The sequence below is a fragment of the Bactrocera dorsalis genome, chromosome 1 (assembly GCF_023373825.1).
Source record: "Bactrocera dorsalis isolate Fly_Bdor chromosome 1, ASM2337382v1, whole genome shotgun sequence".
In the NCBI taxonomy this organism is placed as follows: Eukaryota; Metazoa; Arthropoda; class Insecta; order Diptera; family Tephritidae; genus Bactrocera; species Bactrocera dorsalis.
The window spans coordinates 4,726,972-4,752,162 of NC_064303.1; the positions used below are offsets into that span (position 1 = coordinate 4,726,972).

Below are 25,191 nucleotides of genomic sequence, written 5' to 3' on the forward strand. Positions count from 1 at the left end.
ACACACTCAACTGCAAGACGCAGCTGCCGCAGAATTGCTGCAATTCTACAAGCATTTCTGCTGACAGCGCAGTTTTTCAACAAAGAAGCGGCAGAAATTCGTAAAAATCAGCAGAAAGTATCGCTTTTGTGACTCTCAAGCAATATGAAGTGGCAAGAACAAAGCCGCAGTAGTCTTCTTTCTTTCTTTACGCGAACCACATAAACCTGTCGAAGCAGCTGCAGTCTTTTGTGGCCTATGTGGGCAGTCGCCAATGAATAAGAGGAAGCATAACAAGAAAAAAGGAAGAAAGCAAATACTCGTCTTGTCTGCGAAGCTGCGCCAAGAAGATTGGACTTTGTTTAAGTTGCAGCTGAAGCTGGAGAGTTAGGCCACTGGGAGTGTGGGTACGTGACTAGTATTAACCTACAAGTTAACCGCTTTCAGCAGACAACAGCACCAAGGCGTAGGAGATGCTACACAAAGTGGGTGCAACAAAGCGAAAACAGGAAAGCAGTGGTATGGACGCAACCCTGTTGGAATAAGCTTAATGATTTTGGCTTTAATCACCTTTAAAGGATTTTAAGTGAAGTAAAACTTATCTAAGGAAATTTTTTTTATATACATATGTGTTTCTTGTTCTTATATTTTTCATTCCCGCCATAAGCGCTTCAAATTCTAAAACGGTTTATTAATTTGCAGCTTGTCTCGAATAAAAATTATCACTTCGAAGGTGTGATGTCGAAATTTCCTTGATCAGGAATCGGGTTTATGATTCTCAACCGGTTTACAATATCTGATTAAATCATTTTCATAAAAGTATATTGCTACTTTTCAGTATCCAATCATTACCCAAATTATTCACCAATTAAATTTTTTTAAGACTACAAAGTACTATTTTATAATTATAGAATTTGCTCTATTTTCAAGGGACTCTCTGTTATTGTTGGAGCACTAACAAGGTATGTCAGAGGCATAAGTTAGGAAGTGTACGAGATTTACTTCTATAAAATTACCAACATCCATCCAGTTCCTACTGGGCTTGTATGACCATATGTATAACCCACAACTATCCATGTATAGGGATATCTATACACTGTGTAGGTGTGCCACTTACAAGTTTCAACGCACTGAGTGCACTTAAAGGAGCAGCTGAGCCAAAACCTGTTAACCTAACAAGAGGTAGAGCGTTTGTCTTCCTGTCAGCGTCGCTTTGGCTCCTTTCCTTTCATAATTTGTGGTCTTTTCGTGTCTTTTAATTTGCTTGCAGTATTAATGCGCAGTTTTTATGAAGTTTGTTGTAATTTGATGTAAGTATTTTTGCGAGCTTAAATCAAGTTTCAAAAACGCTGATATTTGCCACACTTTTTCATAAATTTTTTTCATGTCTGCCGTTATTTAATAATATTATATTTTCTTTCAAAAATACTTGTTAATGATAGTTTGAAGGAAAGTTTCGTGTATTCTGATATTTTGCTTCCGATTTCTTTATATATATATTTTTGTAATTTTTTTTTTTTGTATAGTTTATTTGTATTCTTGAATTTTTTGTTTTTATTAATTAACCCTTATCATTTGTAGTCTTTTTTTTTTGCTTCTGCTCATTATTACTTCCATAATTCTTATCCTCTTCCGTTGAACAGCCACACGCTTTTTTGTCATACACATTTATCCACTTCAAAAACTTCGAATTCTATGGAAATGATTAAAAACTTGTTAATACCCTGTCGTTTATACGAAATATGTGCAGAGCAAATGTATAATTTTTCGGTCTCATAGTCTTGCTTTGGCTATCTGTCGCCGCTGCCATTGCTTCGAGTTTACTTTTCTGTAGCAAAACTGCATTCAAGGTAGCCGATTTAATGGTTTTTGTGGTTTTATGGCTTTAAACCGTAAAGTGAATGCCTTTTTTGGTCGTCGTACACATGACACACACACATACACATAAACGCAGGAAATGGATTTTCGTTAAGCTGAAAAAGGCAAAGAATGCAATAACCAGTTTTTATTTGGCTTTATCAGCCGTTTCTGTTACCAATAATATTTTTCCAGCATATGCACACGTCTTAATTTCTGCGTATTTCTTGCGCAGGAAGTTCAGTTTTTACAGAAATCAAATTTCTATTTCCTATTTTTTACGAATTTCTATAATTTCTTCAAAATAACTTTATTACGTATGCACTTTGGCACTTTTATCTCACATTTTTGTGCATTTCCTGCTGACCGTTATTCGGCTTTTCTCGCTTTTTTTCTTTTCGTACCTCTGTGCTACCGAGATATTTATCTGCTTAAAATTCATTCAATGCCCCAATCGTTGACTCGCCGATTCGATTGCCTTGCATTTGGTCGGACTGCAGTCGTAAGCATTTCTCCAAAAGCTTTTTTATATTCAAAAGCGAACTTTCGCCTACGATCTTATGCCTCTGCGGCTTTGCCACCACTTTATTGCAGTTACGTGACATTCTCTGGTTGCCCTTTATTTAAAATTGAAATTTGAAGAAATGCATACAGAGTTGAAATCTCTGCTGTATTTCCGTGGGTAATAGTAATTGGAAATGTACAGATTATTTTAGTTATACATATGTACAACATGAATTTATAACATTTTTGAATGTGCAGGAAGAAACAGTTTTTGTAATGTATTAGTAATGGTATTGGTAATTATAATTGTAATGCTAATAGTAATGATTACTCGTTTGTTTACAAACAATTTCTAACTTTTTGCTTATTACTTTCAAATTTCAGAATGTAATGGTAATTGTAATGGTCATGATAATCATTATACCAGTAATTTCTTGTTATTTTCAAATAACAGAACGTAATGGTAATAGTAATGATAATTGTATTGGTAATTATTATTGTAAAAGTATTTGTAATGTGTAGTGGTATATTTACACTCTGTTTATGAATTATTTCAGAATGTAGTGGTAATTGTAATGGTAACGGTAATCATTATTGGTATGTTTATAAACGATTTCTGTGTATATGTTTTCGTATTATTTTAAAAATTCAGAATGTATTGGTAATAGTAATGGTAATTGTAGTGCTAATTAAATTTGTAGAAGTAATTGTAATGAGTAGTGTTATATTTACAAACTATTTATGGCTTGTTTGCCCGTTATTTTCAAATTTCGGAATGTAGTGGTAATAGTAATGATAATTGTATTGCTAATAATGATTGTAATGGTAACAGTAATCATTATTGGTATGTTTATAAACGATTTCTACGTAACATGTGTTCGTGTTATTTTAAAAATTCAGAATGTATTGGCAATATAAATGGTAATTGATTAAATGGCAATTGTATTGGTAATTTTAATTGTACAAGTAATTCTAATGAGTAGTGCTATATATACAAACTATTTATGGCTTGTTTGCCCGTTATTTTCAAATTTCAGAGTGTAACGATAATAGTAATGGTAACTGTAAGAGTAACTGTATTTGTAATCATTATTGTATAACTACCAATAATTAAATTAATATTTCTGTAATTATTACTTGTAATTATAATTTAATCATAAATTCATATGAAGTTCTATGGGAATTATTCCATTTTTTTTCTTCATCTTTTATTTTCATAATGTTTTAATTTCTATCATGCATTCACCACCGATTGCATCACCACTGCACCAACCTATTCATAGCAAAGTTCGTGGTGCATAAATCACCTTCGTATTAAATGCCATTTCAGTGTCATTCCATTGATTTCCAAACTTAACTAACCGTTTGTGGTCTCTTGACTTGCAATTGGCTGGCTGCTGTTTTGACTCTTTGTCTAGCTTATGGGACGCACCTTGTTTTGCCAGACACCTGCTATACGTGGTAAATACGCCCAAACTGTAGTGACTTGTAATCTAGTTGTGTTACAACTTGTCTACCCTTGTCACCAATGCCTTTTGTTGAGTTAATTATGTAAAGTGCATACTTTGCATACGTAGACCGACGGCGACCCACGCTTCATTACCAATTGATTGGTTAAATTGTGAGGAGATTTTATTTATTAGATAAATGAAAAGCATGTAACGAAATCGAAAACAAGAAAAAAATCATGTTTTGGGTTAGGTTTGGTGGAAATCGCGACAAATGTGATAAATAGTACATACAAGCTATTGGTCGCATTGTTGGAGATTTTAAGTGTCTCGCCACTCGGTGGTCACCTTAAACGAGGGTTTAAGATTGAATATCTAGGGTTTAATCCAAATTCTATGTTTACTGATCGAGAATCGTTCATATTTGCCTATTTTATGTCACTTTAAAAGCTTTGCTAGTGTCCTTAGAAGTTTTTATGGGAAGTTGTGTGTCTATATAGATGTATGCACTCTAACCTCAAAGCACCGAACTTCACCACTAAATTAACCCATCTAGGATTTTGTAATCATAAATGGCTTTTAATTCTGACACAAAAGATTAATGCTTCACACACATACAGTCATATGCTATTACTCATCTACAGACACATATACTTATATGTGGTATGTGAATGTAATAAATGCGCTACATCACACACGCATTTAATCAAACAAAATGAAGCAATCAACTTTTTTAAACGAAAAAAAATATATTCTCTTAAATTTTCTTATGCACACACAACAGAATTGCATTTGTGTGCGTGTGCGAGATTAATGAGAAACGTCATTTAAGTGAGAAAAAATTAATAACGGCAATCGGTTTGGACATGGAACGACATTTAGACGCACATAAAGAATATTTAATAAGTAATTTCATGGCAATAATTGTCTGAGGAGTGAGAAAACGCAGAGACATATGTATAAGTTAATATGTACTCGTATATGTATATAAGCAAGTAGATGTATAAATATATGCAGTGTAGCTTAAATGCAGACGGTGTCGGAAGGCTGCAGCTTGCAGGAATGTGTCGCAAAGAAAAATGTGCATTTGATATTTAATTTTTTTTATTTTCAGTTTCAATTTTCATGTAATTTCTAAATGCCTGTATGTTTCTTTGGTTTTTGTGTATTTTTGAATAATTTTTTTTTTCGGAAGCAGCTGTCCCGCGCCTAAAGCGCTACTAGCCTCATAAATTGAATTCAAAGCAGCGATGTTTGGGGTTGTAAATGCATGTCTATATGCACATATGTCTGTACATATGTAATAAGTATGTAAGTATGTTTGTAATTATATACATGCAATAATAGCCGAAAATATGCCATCAAATAAATTATGAAATATTACCACATCTAGCAACTGCTGCCTGCACTTCATTAAGCCAATGATTTGATGTGTCTAATAAGAAATTATAATGCATATATGTATGTACGTATAATGCATGTATGAATGTACATATGTATATATGTGCGTAGCTCTGCATACTGGCGACTGCACAACCCTCTATTACGAGTCATTTTATGCCTGAAGTACAGGCATATAACTACCAAAATTCTACAAGTTGACACACTTACACAAAATCTAATAATTACATACACATATCTATGTTTGTATGTATGTATGGTAATATAAAAATTTATTCTTGAATATTTCATATTTTACTTTGCTTGAGCAATGCTGATTTGTATTTATTTATTATCAAGCATTTTCTAGAGCGTCTAATTGCTGGCATAAGTCTCTTCACATGCAAGTCCACTGGCTCCCTTCCAGCTGATCAGCATAAAACTTAATTACTTAAGCACATATGTATTTTTATACAAACATATGTTCTAAATTTGTCATGTGTCATAGCGGTAGAGATGGAAACCCATAAGTATGTATAAATCATAATTATCAGCAATGGGCTCAGTTTCAACTGGGTCGCAATTATTGAATTGCTCAATTGACCGAGATACTATAAATACCTTTGTACCTATATGTGACTGTAAACTTATATGTATACATGTATGTCTATAAATACAAATATTATATATAAATATTAGAAATATTTTACCGCATATTGTCGCCAACTTGCTTATCGAGTTGCCCTAATTTGATAAAAAAAGTAGGTGTGTTTGACAATCTCATTTATTGAAACCGCTACTAAGTGAACATAGCTTCCATATAGATTTATAATATCGACATGGAGTAAAGCATTTGCATTTTACACCTTATTATTCGATTTTTTATTAAGTTACCATCCGTTTTTCTTTATCGATTATTATTATCAGACCTCGCAGTCCTACTGAATCGACTTATTGTTGTTCTGCCGAGTTGCTAGTCCACGACTGTATAAAAAATCCGGGTCCTTTGCTCTAACGTAGACCCGACTCTCGTGGAACAGAAGCTGGTCGCCGACCAACGACTACTAAACGCACTCGACGCACGCAGAAACCCACGACGCCAAGATTTGTTGTGTGATTATAATTTTTGTCAGTCCGAGTCAATTTTGATCACTTCAATCATTTCAAAAATTTAAAGGAAAGTTCCTCAAATCAGTTGTACCTGAAATCTTATTATTACAACTGATTTGGGGAACTTTGCTTTGAATTTTTGAAATGTTGAAATAAGTACCATGCATGCATAAAGTTGAGTAGAGATTTTTGAATCTTTAAATAAAATTTATGTTTTCTTTGGCTCCATGAAAAGCTAAAAATGCGTCGGTGGGCTTTACATTAATGTTTTTTTATAAAAAAATGTTGCCAAATACTTCATTAACCTTACACACGCAATAAACTTGTACGTTAATTAATAAAAGTAAAATCTCAAGATCCAAAAAAAAAAACAACACGAGCAACAAGAAAATTAATGAAATCAAGTTTTTCACAACCTTCACGCACTGAAACGCCAACAAATGATCGAAAAGCCGCCCACGAATTTCCCTTAAAAACGAGCTTGACATGCGAGTCACAGAAAAAACACGCACACAGCGACAAAAAGGCAATAAGCTTAGCGTTTAATTAGTAATATTTAAGAAACGAGTAACTCAAGATCAGCAAAATTGCATGTGCGTGCATGTGTGCGTGAGCGAGAGTGTGTGACTGCCGCAATGACAGTGTGTGTCGAAATTAAACGGTTCCACATGATTAACACAGCAATTGCGTGCAATTAAAGTGGAAAGCGAACGAAAAAGATGCGACTGCGTAAGAAAATCTCAAAAAAGAAACCTCTACCTCTATGGGCGTGTGTGTGCGTGTTTGTGTGGGCAAGAGAGTGAAGTGTTGAGAAAAGTAGAAAATCAAAAATAGTTACGAAATAACACAGTCTAGCGATTTGAGGCCAACGCAAGTCAGCAGCCAGCAGTTAGCGCGCCAGACAGTCAACCCATTAGACAACAACAACAATAGTAATAAGAGTGTTGGCAAAAAAAAAACGGTCGGTAGCGTGTGACATTTTGTCAAGTGCATGAGAAGTATGCGAGTAGGCTGGCAAATGATAATGAATACGTTGATGATGACAAAGCTGCTGACGCTGCTGTTGTAGGAGATTATGAGACATTTTTTTTGTTGTTTTTTGCAATTTCGTTTTTGCGCTCGTGACGTTTTCAGCTACTGTTGCCCAGGCAAGGTGACGCGTGTGGCATTTGGCATGTCTTCGCAGTGTGCGTGCGTGTGTGTGTGAGTGTGCGTCTTAACGTCTGCTTATGTCACGCTTGACGTGAAAGAGTGCTCATTGTTCGAGGCAAGTACCAAAAAGCTACAAAGTATTATTTTAACGAGAAATTATTTACTGAAACAAAAACCTAAAAAAAATTGCGTGCCACACAATTATACATACATAGTTCTGCCTGGGTTTTTAAGTGATTTTTTTTAGATTTTTTACATTTAGACCGCATAACTTTTTTGTATGCGTTGGCGAGAGAGTTGGCCCTGCAACTGTTTGCAATTTTTTGTTTTATGTTAGAAACATTTTTTTGTGTCGTAACCAAACTTTTAATTTTTTGTAAATTTTTTTTTAATTTTTTTTAGTATTTTAAATTATTTTTCCTTTTAATATGTAATACTATGGTATTATAAATTAAAATTTTTTTATTTACATTGTTCAGTATTTTAATAATTTTCATTAATTACTTTTTTAATTTCGCTTTGCTTAAATTTTTTTTTTTTATTTTTTTTCTTTTGTAATAAATTTTTTTAGACAATTTAATTTTTTATAATTATTGTAATTTAGTTTTTAAGTTTTAATAATTACTATATTTTTTGTGTTGTAAATATTGTCTTGTTTTGTTTATATTCCTGTATTATATATGAATTGCTGTTTTGATACTTTTTTAGTTATTTTTCAGTCATAAAAGAATACTTACATTTCATTATTTTTTTTTAATAAAAAAAAAAATATGTTTTTATTATTTTTTCTTATTTTTTACTATTTTTTTTAATTTTTATTAATTTTTTAAAACGTTTTATATATTTTTCTGTTTAATTTTTGTAATTATTATTTAATTTTTTTTAGTTTTTGTTTTAGTGTTGTAAATTGTGTCTGTTTACTAGTTACATATATTACGGTATTATATTTTGAATTAAATTTTTAATACTTTTTATGATTATTGTTTAGTCTTTAAACAAATTTTCTTAATTTTTCATTTAATTTTTATTATTTTTTTTAGTTTTTAATTGCGTTTTAAAGTTTTTTACCTTATTTTTGTAATTACTAATTCTTTTTAACTTTTTATTAATTTTTTTATCTTTTGTTGTTTACTTAGTGTTGCAAAATTTGTCTTTTTATTAGTTAATATATTATATTTAAATATTAAACATATTAAAAATGATTTTTAAAATTTCATTATTTTTCTTAAATTTTTGTTAATTTTTTAACACGTTTTAATTTGTTTGCTTTAATTTTTTTAGTTATAAATTAATTTTTATTATTTTGTTTTAATTTTTTAATTTTATTTTTAAATATTTTATTTTTATATTTTTAACCTACATATATAAATTTTTTATTTATATGTATATATGTATACATATTTTATTTTTTCTAACTTCTTTTGTATTTTGTTTATTATTCATTATTGTTTTGACAGTCTCCTCTTCTTTCTTTAATTTAAAACATTTGCATCCTACTGACGCACGTTTCTTTAATTTAATTTATTGGTCTCCTTCGTTGGCGTCAAACTTTTTAGCCAAGTCTCTGGTGTTCCCTCAACAGCGGCGCCCACACCGACCACCAGCTGCCAGTCGCTGTTTATAGCGGCGCGTAATTTTTAGATGGTAGCGAAAATTAATGTCTTTAATGATTCGCATCAATTTTGTTGTGATTTTTGCTACGCAAATTTAGTTATGAAATTATTTAACAGTTTGCGAAATTTTAAATGATAACTTTTAGTAGTCTATAAATTATCTTAAATGCTTGATATTACGAGCTGTTTAATTACATTCGAATTTCTCAAATTATTTTATAAATTGATATGAAATTAATTGCATAAATTAAATTTTTATGTAACGCAAAAATAGATTTGAAAATTATTTTCCTTATTTTCGATAATTTTCGGGTCAATCGGGGAAGTTTTTAATAATGGTTTAAAATTTTTTAATTGAAAAATTGAATATTTTGAGTTTAAGTTTCAAATTTAAATTTTTCAAATTAAAAACAAAAAAAATTTAATAAAAAAGAAATATCCGGAAATTTATTTAAGTGATAAAAAACTATTTAGAAACTATTTTTAAGTGGAACAAAATTACTTTGATTTTTGTTTTTTAAATCTTCGAACCAAAATATTTTTATTATTATTATTTTAGTATTATTTTGAACTTTTGTAAGTGAAAATTAATTAAATTTTTTTAACAATTAAAAAACACTATTTGGAATATTCTTAAGTTGGAAAAAATATTCTGACTTTTTCTTTAAGTGAACAAAATTTTTAAAATTATTTTGAATTCCCTAAAATAAAATATTTTGAAATTTTGTATAATAATTAAAAAAATGTTTTGAATTTTATTTTGAATATTTTTAAATGGAACTAAATTATTTTGATTTTTTTATGAACAACAAATTTTTTTCTTAATTTTAAAATATGTATAAATATTTTATTTAAAATAAGAATAAATGTTTTTTTTTTATCTAAATACAAACAAAATAGAAAATATTTTTTTTTTTGAATTTTTTATTTTTTTAAATTCACTTTTTTACAAAAAAAATATACTTCATAATCCAAAATAATCAAATTTTAGTATATTCAACTGATCGTAATTTCATCTAATTTTCGTGCGTTTGAATACGATATCTATGTACAATATCTCACCACTCACATTCGTCACATGCTCGCCTGACCTTTTGTAGAGCAAAAAAATGTATCTACGTGCCTCACCACCAACTAACATAAGACAGTCTGCGCCAAGTAACTAAGAACTGGCCTTGCCAACTCATGGCGAATATTTGGAAACCTTACATATGTGCCACCCATGCATAGACACACAAACACACACTGGTGCACACGTGGGTGCGTGTGTGTGGGTCAAATGTGTATGTCTCCCCAATTCTTTTCAAAGCAAAAATGTACCGTAAAATTTGGGTCTTGGTCAAATACTCCGCAGCTTTTCGGCTTTTTTCGCAAATACTAAACTCATTTTTGCTGCCACCGCTGTGCAGCCACACGCTTGAGGGCGTTTATGTGCTAATCAGAAAACAGCGCATAGAATACAACAAAACAACAACAATACATGTTGTTGATAATAATATTTATGATATTGCAGTTAAATGTATGTGTGCGTGTGTTTGTGAAATGTAAATAAAGTCGGCAGCATTTAGTGCGCGTTAAACACTTTCAGTTCGTGTCGTCGTGAAAATTTGAAACTCGCCACGCAAAGTTCTGAAACATTTCTGTGTCAAGTGCACGTTCGGCAAGTCGTGTCTTGTGGCACCAACTATCGATGTGCGGGTATGTTTGTGTGTGTATAAACGCTTAAGTGCGCACAGGTGGAAAATGTAGCGCATAAAGCTCGCAGTTTTTTATATTTTTTCACATGGAAATTTCATATTTTATGTATTTTTAATTTGGTACCCTCCGCTTGGCTTTCTGTGCTCATGTGTAGTGTTCGTAGTTTCACTCGTTGAACTTTGTACGCGACGAGTAGTGAAACTTTGCCGATTTTGTGGCGCTTAGTAGCAAGTGCTGCGATTTTCCCTCTTATTTTTGCAGATTTTTTATTTTTTTTTTGCGAATTGTGTTTAGAAAAAATGCGTGAAATATCTAGTGGGAATTGTATTTTCAGTGAAAGTTAAGATTTTTTTGGGTTATGTTGAGCATTAGCGTGGTATTCTTAATGAATATATTAACTAGATGATCGTAGCTATCCAAGTGACCGATACGACTAGCTCGAATAAATAATTTTTCGACCATTTTTTGCAGTAATTGGTGTCGTATGTCAGAGATAACGCGCTGAATATTCTCATTTGAGGCGTCAATTGCCTCAGTCTTATCTGCCTAGACTTCATATGACCCTACAAAAAATAGTCCGATGGTTTGGATTTTTAGATGGTGGTGGATTTTGAGGTCACACCACACGGACAGAGCTGACAGTCCTTGGCCGGATAAAAAGCCGGGTCCGTTTATGTTACATAGACCCAACTGTCATGGTGATTAACCATGTCTGCGTTCCCTATTAACTGTAATATTATGGTTTAATTTCTTGATTTTCGAAGACATATGGACCACGGATTCTTTCTGCCCCTAGATTACATAAACCATTGATTTTCTGAGGATGTAAGGGCGCCTCAAGAACGGCTTGTTAATTTATATGACTAAAAATACGTAAGTCACTAAACACGATATACTGTGAAATTTCCGAAGGAGCTGACAGGTGGATCAGAGCGAGTTGGAACTACATGTTGAAACATCAAGATCATGTGCATGAGCCCCGAAGGAAAACTCCAATGCTTTGTACTCATACAGTCTCGAAAGGACTGCTGGACGGTTGTTGGCCTCTTGACAGGTCATTAACAACACATGCGAGCCGGATAGCCATTAGTAACGACGTTACATGCAGAAATTGCAGTGAAGTAGGCATGACAGAAATGCTAGAATACCTCATATGCCACTGTCCAATACTGTCTAGAACTTATTTTAAGTACCTAGGAGCTTCGCAGTTCAAAGAACTAGATAAGGGAATCAGCTGTTAAACAGCTGTTACTGTCAAATTCGGTAGCAACTAATCTGCAACGAGAACAATGCACTTTCTCGAGAGCGAAATAAACGAGGCCACTAAAGTCAACCAAAAAGAGTTCACTTTCCATTCAACAATTTTTTTTCGTTGAAAATTTAAATTGCCAATATAAGTATAATTTCTGATCCATAAAACTCAGAGAATTTTTTAACGTAAAACAGCGTCGTTTACACACAAGCTTTCACAGCATTTCTAGCGCGCTACGCAACGCTTACCCCGTCTGTCACTCAGCTGCTCACTTTGATAACTTCGTACGCATTTTCTAACCTTGAGATAAACAACGGTCCGCATAAGATAACATAGAGACACACATTTCCACATGGCGACATGCAAAAACTGGCAAAAACAACACTAACATATCTTTCACTTTCCATTTTTGCAATTTCTTTTCAATTATGTTTTATGACGTTTGTGCTGTTAACACAAACGTGCTGAAACGTTTATTAGAAGCGCGTACAGACGTGTGCAGAAGTATGTGAACTTTCATTTCAATTTCGCCTTTTGGCCCACACGCACACTTGCACACATTCTTTGTTGTAGTTTTTATAATTTTTGCTATATTACTGAGTGTTATTGTATTGATAATTCGCTAATGTATGTTTTTTCTATCTGTTACCTGCAGCTAGGCGAATTTCCAGTATGATTTACTGATAATAAAATATAATTTGTAACAGCGCACGATCCTTATCTTGACTCGGCTACAACATATAAACATTGTGTTCCTCATACTTAATTTGCTGATAAGTTGATAACGGTCTGATAAGTTTGAACAAGAAATAAGTGCGAAAATTCCATTGATAACTAATGCAGTTATACTCGACAATTGTTGGTGGAACTTACTGAAGTAGTGTCCACCTATAGGAGTTGTACTCAATAGGCTTTGGAATGATAAATAGTACAACTGAGAGAGTGAGTAACTGAGAGGATTTTTTTAGTCACTAAAAAGTCAGAGATTCAGAAAATTTCAAACAACTCTCTTTCCAGCGTTCATCATTAGAGAGCAAGCAGTCCACTTAGTCCACCGATTACAAATAACGGAGAAAAAATTAAAAAGCCGAGTCTGCTTTTTTGCCACGACCATCAAGGCATACGGTTCATACTGATTTTGTTATCATTGCTCGAGAAATATGAATATTTATGTATGTATATATAGTTAGGGAACTTTCTAGATAATTCCCATAGGCAGCTAACAGGGTTCCTAACAGAACTCCCAAACATAACAGGCTACTGAGTTTAGTTGCCATGTGCATTTGAAAATAATGTTCTAACATTAGTAATCACCAGAGTGGGCATTGTGTTCCACAAGTTCATGTAAACAAATCGCGAAAGCAATACAGCACACCGAAAATGTTCGCTTAAGGAGTGAATGATGTTTTCTAAATTGATATTAAAGTTCCAAAATCATAAAATTCCTAGCACTGTCTTTATATTTCGCTAAGCTTCCGCTATCCTTCCGGTTATCGTTTTGGTTACTCTTTCGGTTATTGTTTTCGTTATCCTTCCAGTTAACTTTCCGGTTATCCTACCGGTTAACTGCTTATTTACTCACCCCTTGGCAAAACTTAAAAAGTCATGCCCTTTTTTTTTCTTTTCACAACCAGCATTGCATTCGGTTCGTACTTCTTTAACCCCTATCGAAAAATATTTCATTATATGAGAAAATCGCTGAGCCCGCCATCGAGTTTTTAATAGAATCTCGCTACCAAATAGACAATTGAACTTAATTTTCAATTTCATTCAAAAATCATTTCAAACTGTACTAATCACTTCAGTGATCATAGTGTTCCACAAGTTCATGTAAACAAATCGCGAAAGCAATACATCGCAAGGAAAGTATTTGCTTAAGAAATCACACAGTTTATAGGTCGTTAAACTGCTTAGCAACAGTTTTCTCAACACATCACTAAAGTAACCTTTGATTTCTCAAAAATATGTATGTAATTTCAAAACTCTCACATTTTGCAAACCACATCACACCTTCGTTTAATAACTCAAATATTGACAGACAATTTTGCAAGATTGCGGAACTTTTAATTGCCACAGCCCGGTATTAAACAGGGTGCTAACGAATGCCTTTATTGGACCGTACTTTGTCAACAAAGCCGGCGAAAAGAAAGGGTGTAACACAGAAATCACACGCTTTAGTGGGAGAGTGACGACGGTAGTAAAAGTCAGGCGCCATGAAAAGCAAATAGAGTGCGCTATAAATGCAAAAGCGTATCGAAAGTAATTTACGAACCATACAGGAATATATATGTATGTACATTACTTATACAAAGAATTTTGAGGATAGAATTACATGTAAAATATAGGTCTACTGCGATTTAGCTCTCCATTTTTTCACATCTCATGTTATTTCCATTGAACCTTATTACAAATACCTTCGAAAATAGTTAAGATTCATTTTGCGTTTCGCATGAAACACCGATTTGTCATCACACTAAAAAACAACGGTATTTTCAGACAACACGGGAAAACACAACGGCAATGAGTATTGACGTCTAATCAATGACATTGTTTACTTATAAATCCATACAGCCAATAAATGTTTGTATGTAAATATTTATGAATAAATTTACTCGTAAGTTCGTGTGCAAATAGCGTTAGCTTCCCAAGTTCAGCAGCATCGGCGCATTAATTAGCGATTTTGCGCGTCCAACAGCAGCGACGAGCGACAGGTGTAGAGAGATTTCAATGCCGGAGCAGATGCTAAAACTCATTCAGCGAGAGTGAGGTAAGAAGAAAGAGAGGCAGAGGGAGAGAAAATATCAGCTATTAACTACTTAATGCTTTATTCTTCGGAAATATTCAGCTCTACTCGTTTATCATGGCGCTTCAAATTTGCATAATATTTCTTACAGTTTGTGTTTTTGCAAATGTTTTGTAGTAAATAATAAATTAGCCAGAGTTTTTTCCGACTAAATTTGTATGACGCTTTGAACATTTTTTGATGTCTGCTTGTGCCTCTCTTTCACATAGATTTGTTTTTATGTTTATTTCTTGATAAAAACTTTCGAACCTTTTCGCATTTCGCTGCATTTGATGGTTCTTTGATAAGTGATAAGCGCGCGGGGCGGCTACCTATCTGTTGTTGCTTGATAAGTGACGCTAATGACTGCTTCGCAAATTTATGAAATGAGTATCAAACAGGCTGACACAGGGTGACACCTTTTAGTAACGGTATTGTGTTGCTTTTGTTGCCTAGCCGTTGTGTTATCTATCGGTCATTCTCACTCGACGGCGAGTGCGCGCACCCCTACGCAATGAAGCAGCTGAGTGCGTATAGAATTAAATGACAGCTAGCTGAATGGGGAATGCGGAGGTATGTATACTTTCGAGCTTCTCAGTGGGGGTTTCAAGGGAAGAAGTTCAATTATAACTTATTTGAGACAGCAATGTGAAGTGTCTTCTACAAAAATTTGGTATTTTGATATTTTCCATACATTTACAAGGTTTGATATCAGAATATTCTGCAGTTGAGAGTTTTGTTATTTTCTTATGAGAGTATTGTGGGTAATTTTCAGTTTATTTTCGCTTCATTACCATTTTAGAGGTAATTTGGAAAGCTATTCTCATCTAGTTTCATCAAACAATTTTAGGTTCTCAAAGAATTCCGAACGGAATAAGAGACTCTGGATCTTCGTTAGATTTCCTAACCGACTAAGAGACTCTAGATCTTAATCCGTTAGATTTGCGAACAGACTAAGAGACTTTACATCTAAATCCGTTAGATTTCCGAACCGACTAAGATACTCTAGATCTAACCGAAAACAGTTAAATTATACCAGCAAAGTTAATCGATCGAATATATCGTACATATCTGGTGAACCTCTTTGGAGAGCATATTTGTTTTTAGATTGCCTGGAGTTTTAAATAAACAACTTCTCCGGTTTTTAGTTCCTTAGAAGTGTGTTTTGTTAGTGGTGCAGAAAGCTGAATGAAAGTTTTAGCTTCTAATTCAGTAATGCTCAGCTGCTGTTTGGTCTGAAATTAACTGAGCTCAATCTTGATCTCAAGTGTGTAATCAACCTTTTCCTAGTACAATATTGGACGCAGTTAAGCTCTTTCGAAATTATATTTGAAATCTTTGGTAAAAGGTTTCAAGCAAATAGTCTGGTATCAAAGTATATCGGATCTATAATGGAAGCAAATAGTCTCTCATCAAGATATATTGGACCTATAATAGGTCGAAGAATCCTTGATTCAATAAATGTTTTCAAATAGAAGCTCATCTGAGCACATATGTATATAAAATCTGTGGTTGCATTTATAAAGCAAAAATTATTGTTTCAATGTATTTCGAATCTCTAATAGGACGAAGAAGCCTTGAATCAACGAATGTATTCAAGTAAAAGCTCTTCTGAGCTTTTATATCAAATCTGTGCTTTCACAAATAATGCATAAAGCTTTGTTTAAAGGTATTTTGGTCCAATAATGGAACGAAGAAGCGATGAATCAAAGAAACATAGTTGTGTTCTAGTAAAAATTAAGCTTCTTCCAAAAGATTCGACAATTTTCGATTACGATCATGCAGATGAGATAACAGTAACTTCTTCTTTAGGTCAAGTAATAAATCTTTCTATATTTTGTACTCTAAAACGATTAATTATTCAGCAAAAGGAGGTAAATTAAGCAATCGATCTTAACCGCAATCTCACTTGAGCCGCTTAGAAGGCCTTTTAGTTGTAGTACTTAAGCTAAAGAGAATATATGTATCTTTAAAGAAATTGTTCTGATAACTGGCGAACTCACCTTTATTTCCGAAACTCACTTTTTATTATAAAATAAATAACGCACAGAACGGTTTTCTGGATTTCAAATTTCGTAATCCTATTTTATAATGTTGTCTTCTTCGATTTTGTGAGAAAAAATTTGATTTTTACTTTTTTGATAATATTAGAAAATATTTTAAACATGGAAAGCTACAAGAAGTTAAAAGAATTTCAAGAAAACTTTATAGACTTGTGTAAAACATGTTTGTAGGTAAAAGTTTACGTTGGAAAAGTATATAGAGTATACTATATATATAAAAGAAAAAATTGTGGAAAGTGCCCTCTAGGAAAATAAGTTAGCGCAGAAATCTTGCATTAAGAATTCAAATCCAACATTTACACGCTATAAATTCTAATAGTTGATATTTTACATTATGATTTTGTTAACCGATAGGCACCCAAACGGAGTCGCTTGAGTAGCAGTCACGCCATAATTTTAAAAACAAAGTAAAGCTGCTCAATTTTATGACAAATTTCAAGCTATAAACACTTTCTGGGAAAAATCCAAAATAATGTATACTTATAGTGACATCATCACTACATTTTTCCTACAAGGTTGCTATGCACACAAAACAGCCAAGTAAAAGTTAATAAAACTTATAAAAAACGTGTAAAAAATTGCAAAAGTCCATAAGCAAGAATAGCGAATGGATTTCAATGCCTTTAAAAACTACAAAAAATAATCGAAATGTATTAGAAGTTTTCCGAACTTCGCCAAAGGCAACCAAAAGCATTGAATTGTGCAGTATTACCAATGGAACTCTGCTTTTATTATTGTTGCAAACACAACTACGAGAATAAACGTTTACAAAAAAATTTGTTTGCCTTTCATATAAAGTTGGCTAAAATCGTGGCCAATTTGCCGCCAATCTTTGGCATAATTTCCAAGCACAATTGTGGGTAAATAAGTATATGTGTTTGGATGTGTGTAGGTATATGTGGGTCCGTGTAGGTATGCATTTGTCTTTGTATGCAAGTAAATGTGTTTATGTGTGTATGTGCTTGCGCTTTAGCATGTGCGGCAAATCGTGTTTTTATGCCACAAACTTTGTTCTTTTTTCCCCCAAACCCACTAATTCGCTATATTTAGCTAACTTTGAAGGCAAAACAGGGGGCCAAAAATAAAATAGAAACACAGTAAAGATTAAAATCAAATACACACGCACACACATATAAAAGACACTTACGGCAGGAAATCAGTTCAAAGTCAAAGTATTTAAACGCCAATCGATAGGGCAGCAATGTTGGCAAACAAATCGATCTACTCGTATACATACATACATATATGTGTAGTTATGTGTCTATATGGATCTATGTATGTATATATAAACATATGTTTGTTTGTGAATGACTGTTGCTGCAGCTGCTTTGTTTAATACATTATAAGTGAGTAGTAGTAAATATTATAAGAATAGAAAAATCTTTAGCCTCATTGACAAGTGGACAAGCAGAATACGATAAAATGCAAAAAAAGAGAAACAAGAAGAAACACTGCACTTGTTATACCGTAAAAGGGTATATGAGGATATTTTTCCTGATTTTGAGCAAACTGCACGCATAAGGCTATAGTTGTTCGATCTAAAAAGTACTTTCCAATTATACAACTATGCTTTAAATAATCATCTAAGTAGAATATTATTAAGATAACTTCTCAAAAAAATAAGTTTTGCATTCAAATAATTGAATTTGACCGATCAGTTTGTATGACAGCTTTACGCTATAGTTATCCGATCAGAACCATTTCTTCGGAGATGATATTAATGCTTTATAATATCGGCACTCATTTAAACACAGCGATAATAATTATAAATTATAATTAAAAACATTTTTGATAACCATTTATCCACAGACTATCAACTATGCTTTTCCACAAATTTATTGCTGTCTAAGCTGCCTCTTTGTCATTTTCCCATTTTCCATTTCCCCATTTACAACCTTTACTTTCCGACAGTTTTGCAAAATCAGCTGTTCTGCTAACCTCATATTTACCAAAAATATCGCTTTGCAATTCTCTAACATAATTCTAAAAGGAATATGTATGCACATATGTATATAAAAGATTGCTCTCAATTCACTATTTTTTCCATTGCGACATTTTCTTCTTTACTTCCACACCATAAAGCATTTAATACTACAAAAAATATGACACAATTATAAAAAAAAAAGTTATGCATATATTTTTGCATTATCTAAGCTTTTTATTGCGCGATAAATTTTAATATTACTAAACCTAATGTTTTTGCTCATTAAGCGCCTGTTGTGAATATGTAGTGTGAGTCTCGTGGCTAAGCTTATTGGCATCAACAGAGAAAGACGCCCCTTTTTTCGTCACGATTAGATGATATAATGAAATCATTACTGACACATTAAACTTTGTGACTGTAAAGGCAATTAACCTGGGGTTGTGATGCTGCAAGCGTGTTACTCGAACTCAGCTTTAGATGGCACATAAATAATGGAGACTTGAGATTAGATAAATATATATTTTTCTACAGTGCATAGGAGGAGTATATAGAGCTCACTCTTGTATAATAGTATATAAAAAATATTATATTATATATTTATACGAGGTAACAAAATGGAGCTTATGAAGCACAATTTTTGCAAGTTCGGCATTTCTTTTGATCACAAATACATATATTTTTTTTTTATCTATTAAAACTCTTTCTATTCAAATTATCATTTCTATCTCTATTATAGCATAACTATCCTACTATTTGTTAAATAAATTTCTAAGCTGTTATTTACATACCGATATAACTTATCCACACTTTTTCCTGTGGTTCAACTTTTAATGAACTTCACCTCAACTTATTCCCTGCCTTTTGTGGTAAACTTCTCCACAGCTTCTTCGCACTATCCTTCTCTACCGATTTGCATACATTAAAAAGGTTGTGTGCATAGTTTCTCTTTCTTTCTTTGCGGCTAATGTAGTTTGTTTCCAATTTTGCCGAACGCATGCAAATTTTATAATGGAAAACTCAACCACGATACCCACTGCAAAGTATTGAGTTACAAAAAGTAACCCCTGCGGCCTAAAAATTCAATTTTTTTCTTTACTACCCAAAAAGTTAATGGAAAGGATCGATTGAAAGAGAGGCAAATCAGGTAGGTTGTGAAATGCAAAGTAGAAGGTATTGCAAATTAAGAGTAGATTGGCAAATAGCCTCGAGAAACCGCACAACGCATGAAAGCGGAACGTCGAAGAGAGTTTCATTTAATCATAAGTACTTGCAAGTGTAAAGGATTTCGTACTCTTTTATATACATACTTAGATTGGTAGGCCACTAAAAGGACTAATGGTCAGGAGATTCGTAGTTTTTGTGAAGAAAGTTTCAAAAGTTAGAATTCATACTTCTTCCCACAGCTCTATAACGATTTCGCTGTTTTTAAATGCTAAGTCATATACCGATTAATTTCAAAGTTGAGGAGGAAGGATGAATAACATAGCTTTCTGAGAGAGTATAGATTAATCATTTATGTTGGAAATTATTAATCGAAACTCTTTCCAAGAGTTATGCTGTTCATCCTTTCGTCGTACTCATTTACTTTCGTCGATTGGTAGACCAATAAAAGGACTAACAGTCAGTAGATGAATAGTATAATATAATATTTCGATTCTTGAATACTAATCTCCAAATTTACTTCACCTAGCTAACAATTTAACCATCAGTTAACAATTAACCAGTAGTTATATACATTTGTCGTTGAGAATATCAATGTAAGAACCACGAAACTATTACTTTTTCAACTCATAAAGGTCTCTACTCAAATGGCGGTTAGCTAACCACAACTTTAACCTCCAGATTCCTTTTTTTAATAAGCACTTTAACCATCGGCTAAGACTTAACCAGTGGTTAGTTTGTAGAGCACAACAATTTAAAAGCAAGAAAAAATTGCGTTTTCATCTTTTATAAGCCTTTTCGGTACTACCGGTTAGCTAATAACCGACACTTTAACCACCGGTTAAAAAATTTATTAAATGAATGAAGTGATTTTAGGTTTATACAACATTTTAAACATTTACTTCACTTAATCAGGACTCTAACCATCATTTTAACCATCAGTTAACAACTAACGAGTGATTAAGTAAATTATATTTTTAAATAAAAAAATTTAACTCACCTTTTTCAAATTGGCGTTCGTATTCTACCTTTTTGTAGCTTAGAGCTGACGATTTTGTATCCAAATGTTTTCGATTTTTCGGTATTTAATCCTTTTTTGATGATTTGTTTATCTTTTCACTGTGTTTACACGCTAAACACTTGAGCAAAAAATCAACTTTGATTTTATTTATAAACTTTATTCTTTCAATTATGAACTCTTTATGGAAAAGAACACACTGCACTCTTTAACAAATATATTTTATATTTTTATAAAAATGTACGAACGAACTTTTCATTAACTGCTACACAGAATACACTTTTGTCGTCGATAGATATGAACTCTTGGGCTGTGAAGGGTATTTTAGATTAGAAGGTGAAATATAAATAAAATTTAATTTTAGTGAAAAAAGTGTATACAAAAGCCGGTTAAAGCAAGTATGCGTTTGACAGCGCTGCTACAACAACGCGAGTTTGCTAGAGAGTGGCGCTGTAGGGCTTTTAGGCTGCCTAACTGTAAAGGATGTGCTGCTGAAATTTCTTACTGAAAATTGTAATTAATATGAGTTAGTATATTGTTCTGTGCTTTTTTTTAAGCCGTAAGGCCTAGCTACCAAAAATTTTTCAAACTTTGCTTTTCTCTCTGCTCCTTTACACACTTTTAGGGATGCTGTTTGTTTTTTATTTTTGTTTGCTTTTGTAATCTGTATATGATTCCTGCACACAACTCCACTTTGCACACTTCCAACTCCGTTGCACAACTCTGGCAGCCACTAGCTGCGCTCTTCCGGCTACATTTTCCTAACTGTTACGCAGGAAATTCTGTGCGCCTTCTCGCTCGCACCGCACACCACCAAACTCACTAACCACTTCTACGGCTCTCCGTAAAAAGGCTGCTGGATATTATGCTACGGCTGCCAAGCAACACTGTTTTTTGTGCGCTTTATTGCTGTTGTTGGCGCTGAAGTTGCACGGCGAGTTGCAAATTCGGGTTTTCCACAGTCTGTAGGGGAAGCGAGAAGTAGGAGGCGCACCAGTTGAAGTTGGTATACCAAAATATCACTTAGACGTGTGTATTTGCGTGTGTGGCTTTGTGTTGGCGACACTTTGGCAGATAAAAATTGGTAAAAATATTTAAAATTTGCGAAGAAATTAAAATTAAAAAATTTCCAAAATTGTTGTTGGTAAATTGTGGTTGTTTGAAAGCTTGAAATGTCTATACCAGCGTCCAATATGCTTCAAATCTTGCTTTACTACAACGCGCCTGCAATTACAACTCTGTTTGGCTATATTTTGACTTCCTTTAGCAACAACTTCTCAACACATGTACACACCGTGAAATGTAAAATGTGTATATCTGCATCTTCGGCAGTTACTTAACCAACGAAGGATGCACAAAAGGGATGCAACAACAATAAGCAATAACAATTCGCAGCGTTTGCCTGCAGCTTGTTGTGTTGCCGTCCAATTTTTGGTGTTTTTTTGCTTGACTTTTGGTTATGTCTACTTGCCTACCTAAGCGCAGACATATAGGTAGATTTGAGACTGATTGCTTATGCTTAGCTATATTTCTAAGCGTGTTTATTTACAAATCCAAATATGTGTGTATGGCTACGTATGCGTCTTCGCAGAATATGTGTGTGTGAACGTTGGACAATAGGATATAGAATTTCGTTTATCTCTCTATTTTTATATATTTTGCTTGTGTACAGCTACAGTTGTGAGCAATTTTGTGCAAGAAAATTAGATTTTAACGTTTTGTTGTAGCAGACTGCTGTCAAATTTTACTTGTATTATGAATTTCTTAAAAATATGAGATTGCTTAAAGTAATAATTATAGCAAGCGAGAATATAGCAAAATTTGCTAATAGAACATTTGCCAGTTTAAAACTCAATAAAAAATTTTAATTAAAAAACATTTCAACACAAATATATTTTCACAAATATTTCGAACAACAAAAATTTCAGAAAAATATTTTACTAAAAAAATATATATTTTTTAAATTTTATTAAATATTTTTTTTAAATTTTATTAAAAAAACAAAAAAAAATATTGCTTATTTTATAAAAGCAAATATACATTTTAGCAAAAATAGTTTGTCAATTTTATCAAAAAAATTTACATTTGGACCAAAAATTTTTTTTATCACAAAAAATCATTTCAAATTTTCTTAATAATTTTTTTCTTTAAATTTCTTAACAAAAATATTTATTTTTGGTGCGCCTTTCATTTGTTATATTTATTTTCCACATTTTTCTCACATAAATGTTGCACTGTTTATAAAATTACAACAACATGCAGTCACATTTTCAACTAAATTATTTTTTACGTAAATTTCTAATTACTTTTAATGCACACAATTGTTTTTTAATTCTAAAAAAACACGCTTTCAACACTTTTTGTCACTTTTCCCTCGACAATTGGCGATTTCCAACATTTCTCATGCAAACATATCCAAACTTATCGGTACTACGTGTACTCCGCTTGGTAATGCATTTCATATATTTCTTTTATGCGAGGAAAAATCAACGAAAAAATTGATGAAAAACTCTGTTCTTCAATATAAAACAGTAAAATAGCTGAATTTCATTACTTTTTTTTACTCTTTTCTTTCTTGACACATTGAAAAAGAAAGAAACAACAAAATGCGAGTATTTTGTATCTCCGCGTACTTAAAATCCCCACAGTCGCGTTTAACGTCCGGAACTGAACTGAATTCAAACAGTGCACACTGTCGTGTCTGCAGTCGTCGACTCTGGCTGTCGCTGTTGGCAAGCGTCTAGCAGTGAGAGTATCCAACAAGCTGAGCGACCAGCAGCCCCAATGTGCTCCCAATACGCAAAAAAAAAACAACAAACACAAAATATTGAGTGGCGAGCGCCCAGCTACAGCGCCAAAGCTGACATTTAGCTGCTACAATAAAAAAACAGCTGAGAAATTCTACGTCTGCATAAAAATAAAAACGCTAAAATTACTTTGCAGCGCGCGTCGCAGTCGGTGCTCTCTGCTAAGCCGCCTGTGCGCAAGCAAATCCAACGTACAATAACATGGCGTGCATGAAAAATGCTTGAAAACGTGGCTCCACGCCAGCACTCGGCGATGTGCAGTCGACGTCAACGCTGACGTCGCAGTGGCAGTGAGAAACACGCCATGGCAGGCAGAAAATGGTACCAAGCCATACATACACACATACCAATAGGTACTCCTGTACAGCTTCGGCTGTGGACGCTTTGTTGTTGTGCTGCATACGTTGTTGTTGTTGTTTAAGTGCTTGTCAGATAAATGCGTCTGTGTGTTTATGTAAATATTTTTGTCGTCAAACTGCACGCATGCAGGCTGGCAGCGACATATTCAGAGAATTACAAATAGCGTTGGATCTCTCTGAAAAATATACCCTATTCGTCGCTACACTAACAACACCAAAACCGAGTTATTTGTATGCGTTTTTGTTGCTTGAACGCAAAACGTGCTGTTTTCTGTGAGGGTAATTTCTCTCAACATAATTATCGCGCTCTTCTCTCTTTAATATGTGAAGAGCGAGAGTTAATTACTTAGTGAGCGCCGCCAGGTTGCTCCCCAGTTGATATCTCGTGCATAACGAGCCAACGAGCTAAAAAATCAACTTATTGTAGTGTTTAAGACACAGGCGTCGTGGAAGGATTTTCACAGTGGGTGCCTGTGGAAATGTGTTCGAGGTAGCGTAGATTTTAGTATCCATAAGAAATGCAACAAGGGTTAAAACAGAGGCAACATTAGCATTTTTTTTTTTCTAAAAATGCTTTGATCGCATGACTGATAGGAAGTAGTACTGAAAACAACTGGATAACTTGGAGCCAACTTTTAACATTTGGCGTTTCCTATTGATAGGAAGTAGTCCTAAGATAACAGATCCCGGATTACTTAGAGCCAACTTTTAGATATAATGAAATTTGGAGTTTCCTACTGGTGACAAAATGTTTAATTGATGTTGATGTTTTATTGATCAGTATGACTTAATATTCGAAAATTATTTCTTCGATGTTTTAATCTGAATGAGAGAGTGAACATTATGTCATACTCATAACTGTTAATTTGGCACATTTAAAAGTTGAGGATATCATAGTTTGCCATTTAAAATATTAGATTTCAGTGGGTATAACAGACAGTCGAAGATTTTTCCAAGTTAAAGGTTCCACTTGCAAGTCAGGAAAAATATATTGTTTTCCCAGTTTTATTAGACGAGCTCCAGAAGGACCTCCTAAAAACTGTGTTAGACAGTGATGAAAATTTTTTGATCAAAATTATCTCAA

The 25,191-nt window shown here is 33.2% G+C and overlaps 1 protein-coding gene across 2 annotated transcripts in view; it reads right to left on the reverse strand.

Moving 5' to 3' along the window:
• Nucleotides 1–23,654, reverse strand: part of LOC105232405 (dual specificity tyrosine-phosphorylation-regulated kinase 2) — a 162,349-nt gene extending 138,695 nt beyond the window's left edge. The window contains exons 1-2 of one of the 2 annotated variants that reach the window (XM_049446875.1): nt 23,496–23,654; nt 20,924–21,251 (exon numbers count right to left, since the gene is read on the reverse strand). The gene's annotated coding sequence lies outside the window, so the exon portion shown is untranslated. Of the gene's footprint in view, nt 1–20,923; nt 21,252–23,247 lie in introns of both variants that reach the window. The other variant, XM_049446874.1, reaches the window with a different exon arrangement.
• Between the last annotated feature and the right edge of the window lie 1,537 nt (nt 23,655–25,191).